This window comes from Aethalodelphis obliquidens, unplaced genomic scaffold, assembly GCF_003676395.1.
Source record: "Aethalodelphis obliquidens isolate GAN/ISIS:26980383/991018 unplaced genomic scaffold, ASM367639v1 scaffold24, whole genome shotgun sequence".
In the NCBI taxonomy this organism is placed as follows: Eukaryota; Metazoa; Chordata; class Mammalia; order Artiodactyla; family Delphinidae; genus Aethalodelphis; species Aethalodelphis obliquidens.
In genome coordinates, this window is record NW_020837968.1 from 8914676 (window position 1) to 8934458 (window position 19783).

A 19783-nucleotide genomic window follows, 5' to 3' on the forward strand; every position below is an offset into this window, starting at 1 on the left:
CTAGTGTAAAAAAAAAAAGCACATTTTTCTGCTCAGTTGTTGCTTTACTATATATTATACCTATTTACTAGGTTTAGCAGCTGAGGCACAGGTCAATGGACAACAAGTTTCATGTGTTAGGCTAATACCTATAAAAACAATCCCCAGGTGTCAGAGACCTAACCCGTCAGAAGGTTATTTTTAGCTCACCTAACAGTCCATCATTGCGGGTGATCTTCCATGCAATGATTTCAGCATCCTAGCTCCTTCCAAATGTGGCTCTGCCATCCCTAGAATGTCAACATTCTCTGCTGGATCTTTAGCATTTTATGGGGAGATGGGGGGAAGAGTGTGGAGGATCACATGAGACGTTTTCATGGGCCAGGGTTGGAAGTGGCCAAACACTGCTTCCATTCTCATTGTGCTAACTAGGACTAAAACTCAGCCACATAGCCATATCTAACTGTGAGGGAGGCAGTAGTCTATTTGTATAATAACCTTTCCCGGAAGGAAGAGGAAAAGAATTTGATAAATGACTAGCCGAGCTCTGCTACAGTCATCTAGACAGACCAGCACTTTGGAGCCTTTCTATTAATGCTCCTTGAACCTTTAATCAAAACCTATTTGCTGTCTCAACAATAAGCACCTCCAGATAATTAATTTTTAAAACTACCCTTTTAAACACTGTTGTGAGTTACCAAGGGCTCCTATTTTCAAGAAGATAAAGAGCCTCATGATAAATACATACTGTCTTGTCTTTGACCCTTCAGCCATAGGGGTCTTGTAATAACAAATCCTCAAATCCAGCTCTGAAAGTCCTGGCTCTTTTGACAGCAGTTCAGAGCACCACAGATAGTTTAGAGTATCATTTTAGTGCATTTTCCCAAAATGTGATACTTCAGCTATATCTAAACATGGGATGATTTATTCTATTCTATCACTACAAAGAAAGCATTTAGCTTAAAGGACACAGAGCTGCTTGTGCTAATCAGTACCTCTTTAATAACAATCACTTGAATTATTTCTTTAAGACACTAGGCCCTTCAAGACTGTGATTAAAATTATCAGGGATGATATTCTGTGTGGCTCTAGATATTCACATCCCACATGACCTTTAGGGAGACGAGATCTCCCTTCCTCAATCTCTCCTTCCACTTCTCCACACTGAGTGATACCTCAGTTAAATATGTTGTGATTTAATTTGGAGAAGACTTTTGGGATAATATAGATTCACTTAAGAAGTGAGATGAGTGCACATGTATGTGTGTGTGTATTTGTGTGGTGTGCTTGGGTGGGTAAAGAGTGAGCCTTTACTTTTATTTCACAAAACATAAGTAGACACAACATTGTTAATCAACTATACTCCAATATAAAATAAAATTTAAAAACAAACAAAAACATAAGTAGAAATGATGCCCCAAAGTCTTCTTCAGCATAGTGCTTACTGTATTAGGTAAACCATTTAACTACATTACAGATGATCATTATCAATCCATTTGCCCTTGTGCATCTGCTTATGCCCACCATAGTGTCTCCATTGTATCTTGCTCTTGCCCATACCTGAGTGCCAATTTCTTTAGAAGACTCCAGCCTCTTAGTCATGTAGCCAATATATAGATGAGTCTATGAAAGAATTACCACTTATGATTGTTTGTAATTATGTTCTTATTTTATAGCTCTACTTAATACCGAGACTGCACTCTTTTCTTTCATTTCATCCCACATCTTACCAATCTCTTGAGAATTTCAACCTTAAGCTGATATGACCCTACAACTGTGAGCACCAGAGTCATTTTAATGTTTTGATGCAGCATCTTTCCCAGGCTTCCTTGAGAGGAACTAAACCTTTGGGAGGTGTCTCTTCTTTTTTTTTTTCTTTTTTCACATTGCTATCTCCATTTTTATGGTACTATGTGACTTTCTGAAGTCATATGTTTTGGGCTCAGGATTTTTAGCAATCTTTCAGGATATTTTGTTAAATATATTACATGGCTACCCTGCCCAAAGAGCTACCTACCTAAGGTGGGCTCCCTGACCATGCTGGAGAAATACATTTGAAAGAGACATATGGATTATTGAAAATGCCTAACGGTGTCCTTACCAGTAGACACATATATGAGGTTGGGAAATAAAAAGCATAAGAGACGAAGATTGTTAATGCCTGTTATTAAATTTTCCCTTGTATTTTTTAACTACAATTTACATTCATCCACTGTTTTTGTTGTTGTTGATCACTGAGCATTTATTAATTATTATATTACATTTTCTCTCCTGGGTTTTCTTCTCCCTGTAAACAGGCTTTAGTCTTCACCAGCTCTTTAAAAGCACCATTATCAAGCCTACTTATAATGATTGTCCTTTGCCACACCTGGCCTTGTCTCTCCACCGTGCTTTCTATAGCTTCTGCTGCAGTGAGTGTGCATCAGAATCACCTGGAGGGCTTGTTGGAGCCCAGGCTGCAGGGCACCACCCCCGCAGCCTCTGATTGGCAGGTTTGGAGCGGGGCTGAGAATTTACATTTCCTAACAAGTTCCCAGGTGATGCCGATACTGCTGTTCTGGGACCTCACTTTGCTTCCTGCCTCACACTGTTTACCAGTTTTCACAGCTAGAGCCACTTAACTCACGTGTTGATTCTGCCCCACGCGGGTAAGAGGGAATACAGGCCTTTCATTGGTTCCCTACGACGTAACTTTACGGCGGATTTGCCGTGGGTAACAGAGCTGAGCCTTTGCTGAGTTTTCCAGCCCCCGTACTTCATCCCTTCCTGGATTCCTCGGTGGACACGCTGTTTCCTCTAGGGCTAGGACACTGCCTTCTCTTGCTCAGTTCCTCCTGGAAGCTGAAGATGAGCAGGTAAGTGCACTTCCCGCATCCGGGAATCTACCTGGTTGCCTTCTGGACATTTGTGACCCTGTGCTCACCTAGGTGGTATTGGTTTGCCTGCACTGCTTCCCGATACTTGTTGTTAAGACTTTGAAGTTCGCCTTTTCTGTGCTAGCGACTCTAGAGTTGTGGGTCTGGCGTTCCCAGGCCTGACTTGAAATAACCCAGGCTACCTGCTTCTCTGCTTTTCAAACATGGGTTATTTACTCAGTTGAACAACATTGTTGCTGTTTCTATGAATACTGCCCATTGTTTCCCTCTCTTGATTTTTATGTGTGTTTCCAGACCCCTCAACCCCAGGCTCCCTCTCCCTCACGCTCTGAGTCTCCTTTCTGGCTTAGTCTTTTTCCTCTATGAATGACTACGTTTCTGGTAAGATCATGCACCTTGGCTGGAAGGTTCTAATGCCACCTGCATGCATAACTTAGGTCCAAGTAAGTCAACTATATTATTTCCTTTTTAAACCTGTGTCAGGGAGGTCTGTGGGCTTGCTAAGCAAAATGTAGTCTGAGGATCAGGCTTTCCGCATGTTGGGGGAGCTTGTCAGAAATGCAGAGCCTCAGGCCCCACCTCAGATGGACTGAGTTAGAATCCATGTTGTAACAAGAGCCCCAGGTGATTTTCATGCACATTGTAAAGAACCGATGTATGGTGTAGGACCTGTAGGATGAACTGCTCCCACCTGAGACTAATTGTGACTCTCAACTTTACCAATCACTACTTTTTCCAACTTCCTAATTACCCTGTTGTGATTTTACAAAACTGTGTTGGGTGAGTTTCCTGCTGACAATGTGAACTTTGACCAACAACCTATAATTCTGCAGGAACTAAAAGTCTCTCTGTGTACATCTCACGTTTGTTTTTTGGTATATCTTTTGCACAAAGCCTCTTCCACTGTGTCAGCATACCAAAGGAATATTTCTTCATGCTTTGGGCCATGATCTGATGTGGTCTGGATGACAGGCAGCCTGAAGTTCCAGGGTGGATGAATACCACTCAAGTTCAACAATAAATTTTAGGAGCGTAATGTAATGCCGGCCCACAGTAGGTGACCATCCAGACGTCTCTCGCCAGCATTTAATATGGAAAAGGTGTTGAAGGTAGATCAGCCTGGGTGAACTAACTCCACCCCAGGGCATCTGTGGTGGGTGGGGCCAGCAGTACTGCTCTGGACAGTGACCAGTGAATGGCCTTTTTACTAGAAACCTATCCCTGAAGGAGCAGGACTCCAGCCAGTGACCGAGTCCACAACTCAGATCCAGCCATTGCAGGGAGGGGGCTTATAAGAGATAACTAGAGTGTCAGAGCTTCAGTCAAGACTGCCTACGTTCAGGATAGGGTTACAGCCCCAAAGGGAGGAAACTGCTGTATTAACCTGGAGACCCAGGTGGACAGGCCCTTATTCATAAGCCGTGCCATAGAAAGAACATGGGTTCTAGAATCCAAGTGGGGTTTGTGTGACCTTGAGTAACTTTATCCTCAGATGGTCTTCCTAGGCAAATGAAAATGCATGTCCAGGGTCTCATAGGGGACTCAAATAGCAAATGCTCAAGTAAGTGGTAGTAACTATTATGTTTAAAGGAGGGAATCATATTCTTATGTGAGCCTGTGGGCCTCAGGGCTGCTCCAGGTTCTTTGAATTCTAACCCGATTGGTTGAAGGGCTGGGTAGCTAGTGTAGTACCTTGTTCAGGATTGGAGCAGAAGGGAGCAGCCATGCTCAAACCGCAGGTGCTTAGCTAAGTATATTGGAGGACTTTTTTATTTCCTCTTTTATTCTCTTCTCTTGTGATCTGATGGCTGTCTTTAGAGTTGTGTTTGGATTCATTTTTCTTTTTTGTGCACCTATATATTATAGATTTTTGGTTTGTAGTTATCATGAGCTTTTGGTATAGCAGTCTCTCTCTCTCTCTCTCTCTCTCTCTCTCTCTCTCTCTCTCTCTATATATATATATATATATATAATGTGATTGTTTTAAGTTGCTGATCTCTTAATTTCAAATGCATTTTAAATATCCTGCATTTGTATACTCTCCTCCTCTCATGATTACTGGTTTTAATATTATATTTGTGTGTGGATAATTTCCTGCCTTCATGTTTGCCTTTACCAGTGAGCTTTCCCATTTCGTAATTTTCTTGTTTCTAGTTGTGGCCTTTTCTTTTTCTCCTCCCATCATCCAAGGGCCAGAGTCCAGCTGCTCCCCTGTTCCCAGAGTAGGTTCTGACTTAGTTTATGGACTCAGTTACACAGACTGCAGGATCATAGTTTTCTTGCTTCTGGTGCCTGCACATTGATGAGTGGAGCTGGGTCTTGGCCCTCTGGTGGGCAGGGCCATGTTAAAGGACATGTCTAGAGGTGACTATGGACTCAGGAAGTCCTTAGGCAGCCTGTCTGCTGATGTGTGGGTCTGTGTTCCCATTTTACTGCTTGTTTGGCCTGAGGTGTCCCAGCACGGGAGCTTACAGGCTGTTGGGTGGGGCCAGGTCTTGAGCGCTTTTGACCCAGGCAAGATGTCTACCTTCAATAAGCGTACATGTAGATGACATTCTCTGATACCTCTGCCAGCACCACTGGTGTCCATGTCCCCAGGGTGAGCTACAGCCACCCCCCACTTCCCCAGGAGACCCTCCAAGACCAGGAGGTAGGTCTGGCCCAGGCTCCTAGTCACCTTTTCTTTTTTTTCTAGTCACCACTTTTGCCCTAGGTCCTGGTGCACGTGAAACCTTGCGTGCACCCTCCAAGAGCGGAGGTCTCTGTTTCCCCCAGTCCTGTGGAGCTCCTGCAATCAAGCTCTGCTGGCCTTCAAAACCAAATAGTCAGGGCTTCCCTGGTGGCGCAGTGGTTGAGAGTCTGCCTGATGATGCAGGGGACACGGGTTCGTGCCCCGGTCCGGGAGGATCCCACATGCCGCGGAGCGGCTGGGCCCGTGAGCCATGGCCACTGGGCCTGTGCGTCCAGAGTCTGTGCTCCACAACGGGAGAGGCCACAACGGTGAGAGGCCCGCGTACCGCAAAAAAAAAAAAAAAAAAAAGTGCAGTGAGAGGCTGAGGCAGTTGATGTGGTCAGTCTAGCCTCTAACATGCCCTGGAGGGACCCAAACTATTCAGTAGCTTTATTTGAGGGCTTACCTCGTGGCGCAGTGGTTGAGAGTCCGCCTGCCGATGCAGGGGATGCGGGTTCGTGCCCCGGTCCGGGAGGATCCCGGCTGGGCCCATGAGCCATGGCCGCTGAGCCTGTGCGTCCGGAGCCTGTGCTCTGCAACGGGAGAGGCCGCAGCAGTGAGAGGCCCGCGTAGCGCAAAAAAGAAAAAAAACAAAAAACAGAAAAACTCTGAGGGCTCCTCCTCCTGATGCCAGGCCTCTAGGCTGGGGAGCCTGATGTGGGGCTCAGAACTGTCACTCCTGTGGGAGAACTTCTGTGATACAGTTGTTCCCTAGTTGTGGGTCACCCACCCAGGTGGTATGGGGTTTTATTGTATCACGAGTACACCACCCCCACCATCTTGTTATGGTTTCTTCTTTCTATCTTTGGATGTACTTTTTTTGGTAGGTTCCAGTCTTTTTTACTGATGGTTGTACAACAGTTAGTTGTGATTTTGATGTGCTTGTGAGAGGAGATGAGCTCAAGGTCCTACTGTTCCACCATTTGTCCCTCCCAGTGGGAGGTTTCTCTTCTTGACTAATCTTTGTGCATGTGCTCACTTTCCCTAAAATGATAATAAATTAAAGGGTGATCTATAGTGCCTCTCTTCAGATTTTTTTTTTTTTTTTTTTTTTTTTTTTTGCGGTACGCGGGCCTCTCACTGTTGTGGCCTCTCCCATTGCAGAGCGCACAGCCTCAGCGGCCATGGCTCATGGGCCTAGACGCTCCGCGGCATGTGGAATCTTCCCGGACCAGGGCATGAACCCGTGTCCCCTGCATCGGCAGGCGGACTCTCAACCACTGTGCCACCAGGGAAGCCCCAGATTTTTTTTAACAGCTAAACATTTGAAATCCAAAAGCCTTTTTTTCCCTGAGTTTCTTGAGATGAACAAACAGAACTTTCATGTGCTGTGGTGAATCATTGTGGCACTAGCACGCAGGGTCTTGGTGGTATCTTTTTGGCTACATTAATTACTCATAATTTCTCTTCTCGGGGCTTGGATAGAATTCCTTTTTTTCTTTTCTCCTTTTTCATGTGTAACAGTTTCAGTAATTTAAAGAAAAAAAGGTGAAGATCTTTGTTCTTGTACTTAGCATTTTTGCTAAATTATTCTACTTTGGGTAGATCCAGTATTTAAACATCTTCTAATTTTGCTCATTTATCTGTTCTCTCTAAAAAAGCCACTTATATTAAAACAGAAGAGAACAACTTTTCCTCTCTTTATCACATGACATTAACTTGATGAGATCATATCTTTTAGTTACAATATTCACAGATGTGAGCAAAAAATATTTTAAAAATATAATCTCCATTAGTGAAGCAGTGTTTGCCTTAATTTAACAAACATGTATTGAGCCCCATCTCTGAAATACACAGAGTTCTTAGTGCTGGAATATGTTAGTGAACAATAGAAGCAACAATTCCTGTCTTTATAGAGCTTTTATTCTTATGTGGTGAGACAAACAGTACACACAATAGATAAGTAAATTTTGCTGCATGTGAATTGAACAAACTCTGTTTCCCCACCTTCAGACTCTCTTGACTAACTTTTTTCTTCATAAGGCACTTTTGCTTTCCAGATCTGCTGCTTCCTGGGGCCAACCACTCACTATTCCTGGAATTTCTGGGCTCTCTGTTTTAAGGGCTACCACTACCACAGCTGAAGCTGCTTGCCCAGTGTTTGCAGCTCCTCTCACCCCTTAAGGACTTTAATAAAATATGTGACATCCCATGTGGCCACCAGAAAAGGCAAATAATTTAACATTAGCTCTACTTCATACACTTATTCAACAAATGCTTTTTTGAACACAAAAAGCTGGTCAGATACTGTTCTAGGTCCATAGGATACATCAATAAAATCTTGGAGTTAACAATCTAGGAGGAGTCAGAGAACCAATAATAAAGTATTTTAGAAGGTGGTAAGTACAATAGTTAAAAAAAAAATGTAAAACAAGATAAGGGGGGGATTTGGAGAGCTGGGAGTAGAGTGAAAGCAGTTTTAAAGAAGAGAGTCAGGATAGGCTTCAATGAGGAGGGAGCAATTGAGAAAAGACTTAGAGGAGGGTTGGAAATCAGAATCAGTGAGGGAGAAGCAGATAGAACGAAGGCAAAGAGGTAATTAGAATCAGCTCATGTAGGATATCCAAAGAATGTTGGCTTTTAGTTTGAGTGAAATGGGAATTGTTGCAAGATTTCGAGCAGAAGCGTGATGTGGTGTGAAAAAAAAATGTGTGTGTGCGTGTACACACAATTGGTACCTAAGTCTGCTGGATAAATAACTCATATCTCCCTGAGCTAGGACCTCAGCCCTTCTCCTTTGATCTTGGATTCTAAGTGTTAGAGGTATGATAGGCAAGAATTCACATCTGCAGGTTGCTCTACTATCTGTCCTGGCCACTGCTCTTGCTAGTTGTCTGGTTTCTACTGCTTAGAATCTCACATTAATGCTCCACCTGTCAGACAACTGGGCTGTTATGCTCTTCTTGGTTCAGAAGCAAGGACATGCCTTGATGGCTGACATTATTGAAACATCTACTTATGCAGGCCTGCCATTTTAATTGAACACACACACACACACACCACCAAATAAGCTGAGTGGCAGATATTACACTTGAGCTGCCCATGTGGTGGTGTTGGATTACCCTTGATACAAAATATATCATTTCTCTGGCCAGCTCAGGACATAGTACCACTTTTGTAAGCCTGGTCTTTGGGAAATGAGTCCTCATTATAGTTGTGTGGCTCTATGGTGACAAAGATCTTTTGGTTTTATCATACAGCTCTCTCTGTCCAGGGGTGTGTACGCAGTGCCACAGAGCTATGTCTGGGTGGTTCAACTACAGGCTCACGCTATCTCTACCACCAGGCCCTCTGAACTTAAGGTCCTGCATCTTTGCTTACCTTTCCTGACCACCTTCCAACTTCTAGTCATCTTTTCCCCTTAGTGTCTTCACTTTTTTCTAAAAGCTGGAATCCATCAAAATTCCCAGAACATCAACTTACAAGAAGTCTAAGTACAGATGGAATTCATGTACTATGACTATGGATGAATAGACATAGAATGTAGCTATTTAACATAACAACTGGCCCACCTAGATAAATCCAATCATTAACTTGTTATAGGAAGGAGGCACTGTTCATAATAGGAATGAATTGCCTTAAAATATAATGAACTCTTAATCACCTGATGTGCTAAAGTAGATATAATGTGACCATAGCTAGGAATGCTGTGGAAGAAATCTCTGAATTTGTTTGGAATGACTGCTACCAAACAGAAGGGTCCATTACTCTTTACATTCAAGGGAAAGAATTGGTTAAAGTCTGTAGGTCTTAGGATCCAGGAGGTCTAAATTTGGGGGGTCAGTGTATGTCAAAGGCCAAAGGAGAACAAACATTAAGGGAGTAAGGGGTCATTCTGACTTGTCCTGTTCCCACTTGGAAACTAAGTGGGAACAAGATTATAGCAGGGCCAGGTGTCAGGAAGTCAGAACCTCAAAGATCAAACATTTAAGCAGGTGTTCAGCAATAGTAACAAGAAGAAAGCAATCTAAAGGGGAAATTAATCATGGTACCAGGGTCATGGGGACTGCCATATCAAGACAACACTGTGCCCCAATAACAACTTCTTTACTCTGTCTTTTAGGAAAGAAGTTTTCTCAGGGCATGACTGTCTTAGGGCATATGCGTAAGAATAGAAATAGATGAATGCATAAGTGGGACTCGTTAGGGTATAGGGATGGTGGAACTGACTCTCAGTTCTGGGCTTTTCACCTATTATTATCCCCTCCCTGCCCCCTCCATAACACACACACACACACACACACACACACATTCTACATTCTACATTCTACATTACTGTTAAAGAAAACTACATAACTGTTTTAGTCATGAGAGCTCTTGGATGGTGAAGTATTTTGGGTACCTTCTCAAATTGAATATTTTGACCTTGATTATTTTGACAGCTCTATGGAGTCACATCTATATTGACATCAACTATTTAAGTATTAATGTGCATATGTCCAAATCATAAAAACATTCGAAAATGTACTACAAGTTACAAATCATCCTTAAAACATTTTGAGAAATTTGCCTGAGCTTAATGCAATGCACATTCACACAGTGCATTGTGGTAATCCTGAACCCGGACTGAAAGCCATTAGAATCAAGAGTAGATTTGAAAGTTTGCATTTGTTTATAGGGTAACTATTATCTTCTTTTCATGATGAAAGGAGGACACATAAACTTATCTGCAGGAAACAGGCTGCGCATTTCAAAATTCCTTCTCACATCCCACACTGAAATCATCTACAGCCAAGATGCAGTTATGCAGAACACAGATGAAGTTTTGCTCCATATTACAAATGCATTCATTTAAGCATGTTCTGCAGGAGACCACTGGAAGATAAAACTATTATCTTTCCTACTATGAACATCAAAATTTTATTTTTTCATTTAACTTGGTAGAATAATGTAGATGAAGAGATTGCGATGAAGAGATTGCTATTAAAAATTTTAACCTGTTTTTTTGATGCACTATGAATCTCTAGCAGAAGTATCTTTAAAAGTGAACTCAAGGTCAAAACACATGGGATGGGGAAATAAAGAGGCGCGAGGAGAAAGAGGCACAGTCGATTTTAATATCTAATGGGACAAACTCAGTTAAATTATAAATAAAGAAATCCTGTAGCTTCAGTTTTGAAAACAAATTTGAGTAGGTTCTATACAAAATATATAGAACACTGAAGAGGCAGAAGTCAAAATCAAATATTTGTTGTTTATGGGGCAAGGAAGTAGCTCTTATCTTCGTTATTTCCCTCCCAATGACTCCAGGTTAGACTATTCAAGTAAAGCCTTGACTGATTTGTTTAATAATCTCCAAAATATATAGACAGCTCATGCAGCTCAATATCAAAAAAACAACCCAATCCAAAAATGGGCAGAAGACCTAAATAGACATTTCTCCAAAGAAGACATACAGATGACCAAGAGGCACATGAAAAGATGCTCAACATCACAAATTATTAGAGAAATGCAGATCAAAACTACAATGAGGTATCACCTCATACCAGTTAGAATGGGCATCATCAGAATATCTACACACAACAAATGCTGGAGAGGGTGTGGAGAAAAGGGAACCTCTTGCACTGTTGGTGGGAATATAAATGGATACAGCCACTATGGAGAACAGTATGGAGGTTCCTTAAAAAACTAAAACTGGAATTACCATATTACCCAGCAATCCCACTACTGGGCATATACCCAGGGAAAACCATAATTCAAAAAGACTGGCCTATTTTTTCAGAGATTGTTTTCTCTTTATATGCTGCTTTGGTGAATCCATCTGTAATCATGGTTTAAGCTGCTACCAACATACTAATGAATCTCAAACCTTTAACTATATCCAAGGGTCATCTTGAGCTGTCTGCTTAACATTTCTAATAGGTTATCTCAAAGTCACTTCACATTTGAGAAGTCCAAAATGAAACAGCAATTTCTCTTTCCTTTTTGATTTTCCTCCTATTTTTCTGCCTTAAATGTTGGCTTCATCAAACAATGATTCATCAAACCACAGGAGACATCGTGGTGTCTTAAATAGTTCTCAACTGACTATCACATTTAGTTACTATCAAATCCATCCTCTTTTATCAGTCTTCATTACCCTTAGTTCAGACCTTTTTATTCTCACCTGGATTGCTGCCACACCCTCCTCACTGGACTGGGTCTTCTGTTCATCTCAAATTCATCTTGAACACCTATGCCACCATGTTGGAGCTAATCACAATGCAAACTAAATCATCCTTCTGCTTTAAATATTTTTTTAAACTCCAGATTAATTTTAAGATAAAATTCAAGCTTCTTAACAAAGTATATGAAATTCTGGAACTTTCCTAGTATAATTTTCTGCAATTTCTGGCTTCTAAATATTATGCTCCAGCAATGTGAAACTACGTAAGTTACTGAACCAAACTTGCGTTGGCTTGCTCGCATGCATTGTAGCCAATCAACTGACACCGGGTTGTGGTGAAGGAAAGTACAGCACTTATTGCAGGGTGCCAAGCAAGGAGAACAAGTAGCTCATGCTCAAAACACCCAAACTCCCCAGTGGCTTTCAGGGAAGATGTTTTAAAGAGGGAGGGGGCTGCAGTGTGCATGATCAGTTCATGCACAATTCTCAGATTGGTTGGCATCAAGGTGAAGTTTCAAGCATCATCAACCTTCTGGTTTCAACCAGTCTAGGGTCTGTGTGCTTGAAGTCAGCAGTTTTCATCTGGTGGGGGTCGGCTTCCTATAAAAACAACTTAGGAATGTGTGTCAGGCCTTTATATCTTTCAGGAAACTGCGAGTTAGGTGATTTTGCCATGTGGCAGATATATAGTCTAAATTGTGACCAGCTCCACAGCCCAACAGCTCTTCTTTGTTCGTACATCTTCACATGCCCTAAACATTAACTCTTGAGTCGGCCTTTTGAGAATGAGGGGAGGCCTGGGAGGCTAAAGGGAAAACCTTTTGCTTCAAAAGACAAGGACAGAGGCTTGCACACAATTCCACACACAGCTCTTCAAGTACAATGTGTAGTACCATCATCCTTTCTTCTTAACCTGGCTTCATCCTATTTGTCTTTTAAAATTCTGTCCAGGTGTCACATATCGTGTGAATCTTTTACTTAACCCAGCTCCACCCCATCATAATCTTCACACAGATTGAATCAAGTGTACTTCCAAGGTTCTCCAAGTGCAACTTGTGAATATCAGATACTTACTATGTTATGTAGTAACATCCTTATCTCTCTCTCTCCCTGACAAGAATGCCCACTCCTAGAAAACAAGGCTTAATGAAATTTTGTTTATTTTTGTGTACTAGTTCACTGGTAATAGTTAACTGAACTAAATCGTACTGCATAGTATTGGAGAAATCAAGGGGTGGGAAGAAAAATTCTTGGTGTGACCTAGTGTGACTGACTCACAAATATTTTGAGAGGCATCATTTTGTAAACATTGAGATAGACCATGTATTCAGACAGACCTTGGTTTGAGTCCTAGTTCTACCACTTGCTCTGTGAAGAGGGAGAAATTACATTGTAGCTCCAAGACTTCAGTCTTCTCATCCTTAAACTAGACATAATAATAGTAATAATAATAACAATTATACTTACTTGTAGGCAGAGGTGAGCCCAGATCTTCTGAGACTTAAGCTTATAGAAATTTGGAGGCCTCTTTTAAGAAAAATACAAAACTATAAATTTAAGAATTAAGTACAAAATATGTGTATTTATAATGAGAACTCATCAAATCATAAATTTTGAGAATCTGATAAATATTTCATCACACACCTCAGAAAGATAATACAGTTGAAAAAATTAACTGCCTCACTTACCTCTAGTATTTCTCCTTCAGTGTTTAGTTTCATATATTTTTATTTTTTTTAACTTATTTATCCCATACTCCTAATTTTATTTTTACTATTTCATAGCATATCAAGATTTTGTGATATTTTATATGGAAAATAGGCAATTTAGTCTTCTGAAATGGTTTATCCATTTTTTTTATTATCAATGAATTAGTTTTTCTTTTAATTCATAATTTTCTCTTGGTAATATTCAAATTATTGGTATTGTCAAATACAGGACGAATTATCAAGTGTTTATATGGTCTATAAGATTTGGAATAATTTTCCACAAACCACCATCCAGTTTTTCACGCTTCCCCCTGGCTACCTCTTCAGTCCAGTGTCTGTGCCATAGTCTTCCTGTCACGATGCTGCATAAATTAGTACAGCAGGCAGGACAAGTATATCTGGAAATCATTTCTACTTCAGAATAGTTAACTAACAACTTATCTGTATAAGGAAGTCCCTGCAAACTAAATGTATCCCCAACTCAGCTTACCCTTATCTGGGTCACTAGGATGTCCAGTTCACTCTGTTGCCACCAGACACACAGGTTAGCTTTGATGGATGAAAATTCGTGTTAGAAAAAAGAATAATCTTACCAGATGGCAATTAAAATACCTTTTTTGAAATTTTAGATTTATTTTTTAGGGAGGTAACACATACAGTGGAATACTACTCAGCCATAAAAAAGATGAAATCTGCCATTTGTGACAACATGGATAGACCTTGAGGGTATTATGCTAAGTGAAATAAGTCATACAGAGGAAGTACAAATACCGTATAATTTCAGTCATAAAATATCTTCTGCAAACTTTAACAAAATGTGTAATTATATAACACAGTGTTAGGGCCCCTTCTCAGGCTTTGGAAAGAACCCGTGTAAGTTAAGAGACTCAGAAAGTCAGAACTACAGTGAGGGTTGCTGCTGGTAGGATCAAATTTAGATGGTAAAAACAAAACACTAGATAACGTTTGGCCTGTTGTGCATACCAAACTTCATTGTATATAAATTATTTGAAAAGAAGAGGTAGTTCTATTCTTTTGTTTGTTGAAGTATAGTTGATTTACAATGTCATATTAATTTCTGCTGCACTGCAAAGTGATTTAATTATATGTATATATACATTCTATTCTTTTAATATTCCATTGTGGTTTATCACAGGATACTGAATATAGTTCCCTGTGCTATGCAGTAGGACCTTGTTGCTTATTCCTTCTATATATAACAACTTACGTCTGCTAACACCAACCTTCCACTCCATCTTCCCCTAACCCCCTCCCTCCTGGCAACCACCAGTCTGTTCTCTGTGTCCATAAGTCTGTTTCTGTTTTGTAGACAGGTTCATTTGTGTCATACTTTAGATTCTACATATAAGTGGTATCATATGGTATTTGTCTTTCTCTTTCTGACTTCACATAGTATGATAATCTCTAGTTGCATCAGTGTTGTTGCCAGTGGCATTATTTCATTATTTTTTATGGCTGAGTAGTATTCCATTGTATATATGTACAACATCTTTGTTGTTGTTTTTTTTTGCTGCTTCAGTTGCTGTGCGTGGGCTTCCTTTAGCTGCGGCTAGTGGGGTCTACTCTTCGTTGCGGTGCACAGGCTTCTCACTGCGGTGGCTTCTCCTGTTGCGGAGCATGGGCTCTAAGTGCACGGGCTTCAGTAGTTGTGGCTTGCGGGCTCCAGAGTGCAGGCTCAGCAGTTGTGATGCATGGGCTTAGTTGCTCCACGGCATGTGGGATCCTCCAGGACCAGGGATCGAACCCGTGTCCCCTACATTGGCAGGCAGATTCCCAACCACTACACCACCAGGGAAGCCCACAACATCTTTATCCATTCATCTGTTGATAGACATTTAGGTTGCTTCCATGTCTTGGCTATTGTGAATAGTGCTGCTGTGAACATAGGGGTGCATGTATCTTTTTCAATTATAGTTTTGTCTGGATGTATGCCCAAGAGTGGGATTGCTAGATAATATGGTAATTCTATTTTTAGTTTTCTGAGGAATCTCCATACTGTTTTCCCCAGTGGCTGCACTAGATTACATTCCCCTAATAGTGTAGGAGGGTTCTCTTTTATCCACACCCTTACCAACATTTATTGTTTCTAGACTTTTTGATGATGGCCGTTCTGACCAGTGTAAGGTGGTCCCTCATAGTTTTGATTTGCATTTCTCTAATAATTAGACATGTTGAGCATCTTTTCATGTACCTATTGGCCATCTATATGTCTTCTTTGGAGAAATATATATTTAGGTCTTCTGCCCATTTTTTGATTGGGTTATTTGTTTTTCTGTTGTTGTTGAGTTGTATGACCTGTTTGTATATTTTGGAAATTAAGCCCTTCTTGGTTGCATCATTTGCAAATATTTTCTCCCATTCTGTAGGTTGTCTTTTTGTTTTCTTTGCTGTCCAAAATCTTGTAAGTTTGATTAGGTCCCATTTGTTTATTTCTGTTTTTATTTCTATTGCCTTGGGAGACTGACCTAAGAAAACATTGCTGTGATTTATGTCAGAGAATGTTTTGTCAATGCTCTCTTCTACAAGTTTTATGGTGTCATGTCTTATGTTTAAGTCTTTAAAACATTTTGAGTTTATTTTTGTGTATGGTGAGAGGGTGTGTTCTAGCTTCAATGATTTACATGCAGCTATCCAACTTTCTCAACACCCCTTGCTGAAGAGACTGTCTTTTTCCCATTGTATATTCTTGAATACTTTGTTGAAGATTAATTGACCATAGGTGTGTGGGTTGATTTCTGGGCTCTCTGTTCTCTTCCATTGATCCATATGTCTGTGTTTGTGCCAATACCATGCTGGTTTGATTATTGTAGCTTTGTAGTATTGTTTGAAGTCTGGGAGGGTTATGCCTCCTGCTTTGTTCTTTTTTCCTCAGGATTTCTTTGGCAACTCTGGGTCTTTTATGGATCCATATACATTTTAGGATTATTTGTTCTAGTTCTGTGAAAAATGTCATAGGAAATTTGATAGGGATCACAATAAACCTGTAGATTGCTTTGGGTAGTATGGCAATTTTAACAATATTAATTCTTCCAATCCAAGAGCATGGGATACCTTTCCATTTCTTTGAATCACCTTCAATTTACTTTATTAATGTTTTATAGTTCTCCGTGTATAAGTCTTTCATTTCCTTGGTCAGGTTTATTCCTAAGTATTTTATTTTGGGAGGTGAGATTTTAAAAGTTTTGTTTTTTTTTTTTACTTTCTCTTTCTAATATGCCATTGTTAGTGTAAAGAAATGCAACTGAATTCTGTATTTTAATTTTCTGTCCTCCTACCTTGCTGAATTTGTTTATCAGTTCTAGGCATTTTTGTGTGGAGTCCTTAGGGTTTTCTGTATATAGTATCATGTCATCGGCATAATGACAATTTTACCTCTTCCCTTCCAATTTGGATACCTTTTATTTCTTTTTCCTGTCTGACTGCTGTGGCTAGGACATCCAATACTATGTTGAATAGAAGAGGTGAGAGTGGCCATTCTTTCTTGTTCCAGATTTTAGTGGGAAGGCTTTCAGCTTTTCACTATTATTACATTGGCTGTGTGTTTGTCATAAATAGCTTTTATTATGTTGAGATATGTTTCCTCTATACCCACCTTGGTAAGAGTTTTTATCATGAATGGGTGTTGGATTTTGTCAAATGCTTTTTTTGCATATATTGAAATGATCATGTGGTTTTTGTCTTTTGTTGATATGGTGTGTCACATTGATTTGCTTATGTTGAACCATCCTTGTGAACTTGGGATGAATCAAACTGGCCGTGGTGTAAGATATTCTTCATGTGTTGTAAGATTCGGTTGGCTAATATTTTTTTGAGAATTTTTGCATCTATATCTATATTGGCCTGTAATTTTCTTTTTTGGTGGTATCTTTCTCTGGTTTTCGTACCAGGCTGATGGTGGCCTCATAGAATGTCTTTGGGGATGTTCCCTCCTCTTCAGTCTTTTGGAAAACTTTGAAAAGGGTTGGTAAAATTTCTTCTTTGTATGTTTGGTAGAATTCTCCTGTGAAGCCATCTGGTCCTGGACTTTTGTTTGTAAAGAGGGTTTTTTTGTTTTCTTTTGTTTTTGTTTATTACAGATTCTATTGCACTTCTAGTGCTTTGTTCAAATTATCTATTTCTTCTTGATTCAATTTTGGTGGGCTGTGTGTTTCTAGAAACTTTTCCATTTCTTCTAGGTTGTCAAATTTGTTGGCATATAATTGTTCATAGTACTCCCATATAGTGTTTTGTATTTCTGCAGTATCAGTTGTTAAATCTGCTTTTTCATTTCTTGTTTTGTTTACTTGGGTCCTCTCTCTTCTCTTCTTGGTGAGACTGGCCATAAGTTTGTCAATTTTGTTTACCCTTTCAGAGAACCAGCTCTAGGTCTTATTGATTTTTTTACACTGTTTTTTAAATCTGTTTCCTCTCTGACCTTTAGTATTTCCTTCCTTCTGCTGAATTCAGGTTTTGTATGTTTTCTTTAATTTTTTAAGTGGTAGTTTAGGTGATTTATTTGAGATTTTTCTTGTTTTCAGAGGAAGGCCTGTATCACTATGATATTCCCTCTAAGAACTGCTTTTGCTGCATCCTATAGATTTTATATGGTTGTGTTTTCATTGTCATTTGTCTCAAGGTATTTTTAAATTTCCTCTTTGATTTCAATGTTAACCCATTGGTTTTTTAGTAGCATGTTGTTTAGTCTCTATGTAATTTTTTTTTCCTCATTTCTTTTTCTGTGGTTGATTTCTAGTTTCATGCCATTGTGTTCAGAAAAGATGCTTGAGACAATTTTTTTAACACATCTTTATTGGAGTATATTGCTTCACAATGCTATGTTAGTTTCTGTTGTACAACAGAGTGAATCAGCCTTATGCATACATATATCCCCATATCCCCTCCCTCTTGAGCCTCCCTCCCACCCTCCATATCCCACCCCTCAGTCTTCACAAAGCACTGAGCTGATATCTCTGTGCTATGCTACAGCTTCCCACTATCTATCTATTTTATATTTGATAGTGTATGGATGTCAATGCTACTCTCATATCGCCCCAGCTTCCCCTCCCCAACCCCACGTCCTCAAGTCCATTCTCTCTGTCTGTATGTTTATTTCTGTGCTGCCACTAGTTCATCAGTACCATTTTTTTTTAGATTCCATATGTATGCGTTATAATACGGTATTTGTTTTTCTCTTTCTGACTTACTTCACTGTATGACAGACTCTAGGTCCATCCACCTCACTACAAATAACTCAATATTGTTTCTTTTTATGGCTGAGTAATATTCCATTGTATATACGTGCCACATCTTCTTTATCCATTCATCTGTTGATGGACATTAAGGTTTCTTCCATGTCCTAGCTATTGTAAATAGGGCTGAAACGAACATTGTGGTACATGTCTCCTTTTGAATTATGGTTTTCTCAGGGTATATGCCCAGTAGTTGGACTGCTGGGTCATATGGTAGTTCTATTTTTAGTTTTTTAAGGAACCTTCATACTGTTCTCCATAGTGGCTGTATCAATTTACATTCCCACCAACAGTGCAGGAGGGTTCCCTTTGCATCAAACCCTCTCCGGCATTTACTGTTTGTTGATTTTTTTGATAATGGCCATTCTGATCATTGTGAGGTGATACCTCATTGTAGTTTTGATTTGCATTTTTCTAATAATTAGTGATATTGATCATCTTTTCCTGTGCCTCATGGCCATCTGTATGTCTTCTTTGGTGAAATGTCTCCTTAGGTCTTACACTCTTTTTAATTGGGTTGTTTGTGCTTTTGACATTGAGCTCCATGAGCTGTTTGTATATTTTGGAGATTAATCCATTGTCCATTGCTTCATTTGAAAATATTTTCTCCCATTCTGAGTGTTGTTTTTTCCGTCTTGTTTACGGTTTTCTTTGCTGTGCAAAAGCTTTTAAGTTTAATTAGATCACATTTGTTTATTTTTGTTTTTATTTCCATTTCTCTAGGAGGTGGGTCAAAAAGGATCTTGCTGTGGTTTAGGTCAAACAGTGTTTTCCCTATGTTTTCCTCTAAGAGTTTTATAGTGTCTGGTCTTACATTTAGGTCTTAACTCCATTTTGAGTTTGTTTTTGTGCATGGTGTTAGGATGTGTCCTAATTTCATTCTTTTACATGTATCTGTCCATTTTTCACAGCACCACTTATTGAAGAGGCTGCCTTTTCTCCATTGTATATTCTTGCCTCCTTTGTCAAAGATAAGGTGACCATATGTGCATGGGTTTATCTCTGGGATTTCTATCCTGTTCCATTGATCTATCTTTCTGTTTTGGTGCCAGTACCATACTGTCTTGATTACTGTAGCTTTGTAGTATAGTCTGAAGTCAGGGAGCCTGATTCCTCCAGCTCCATTTTTCTTT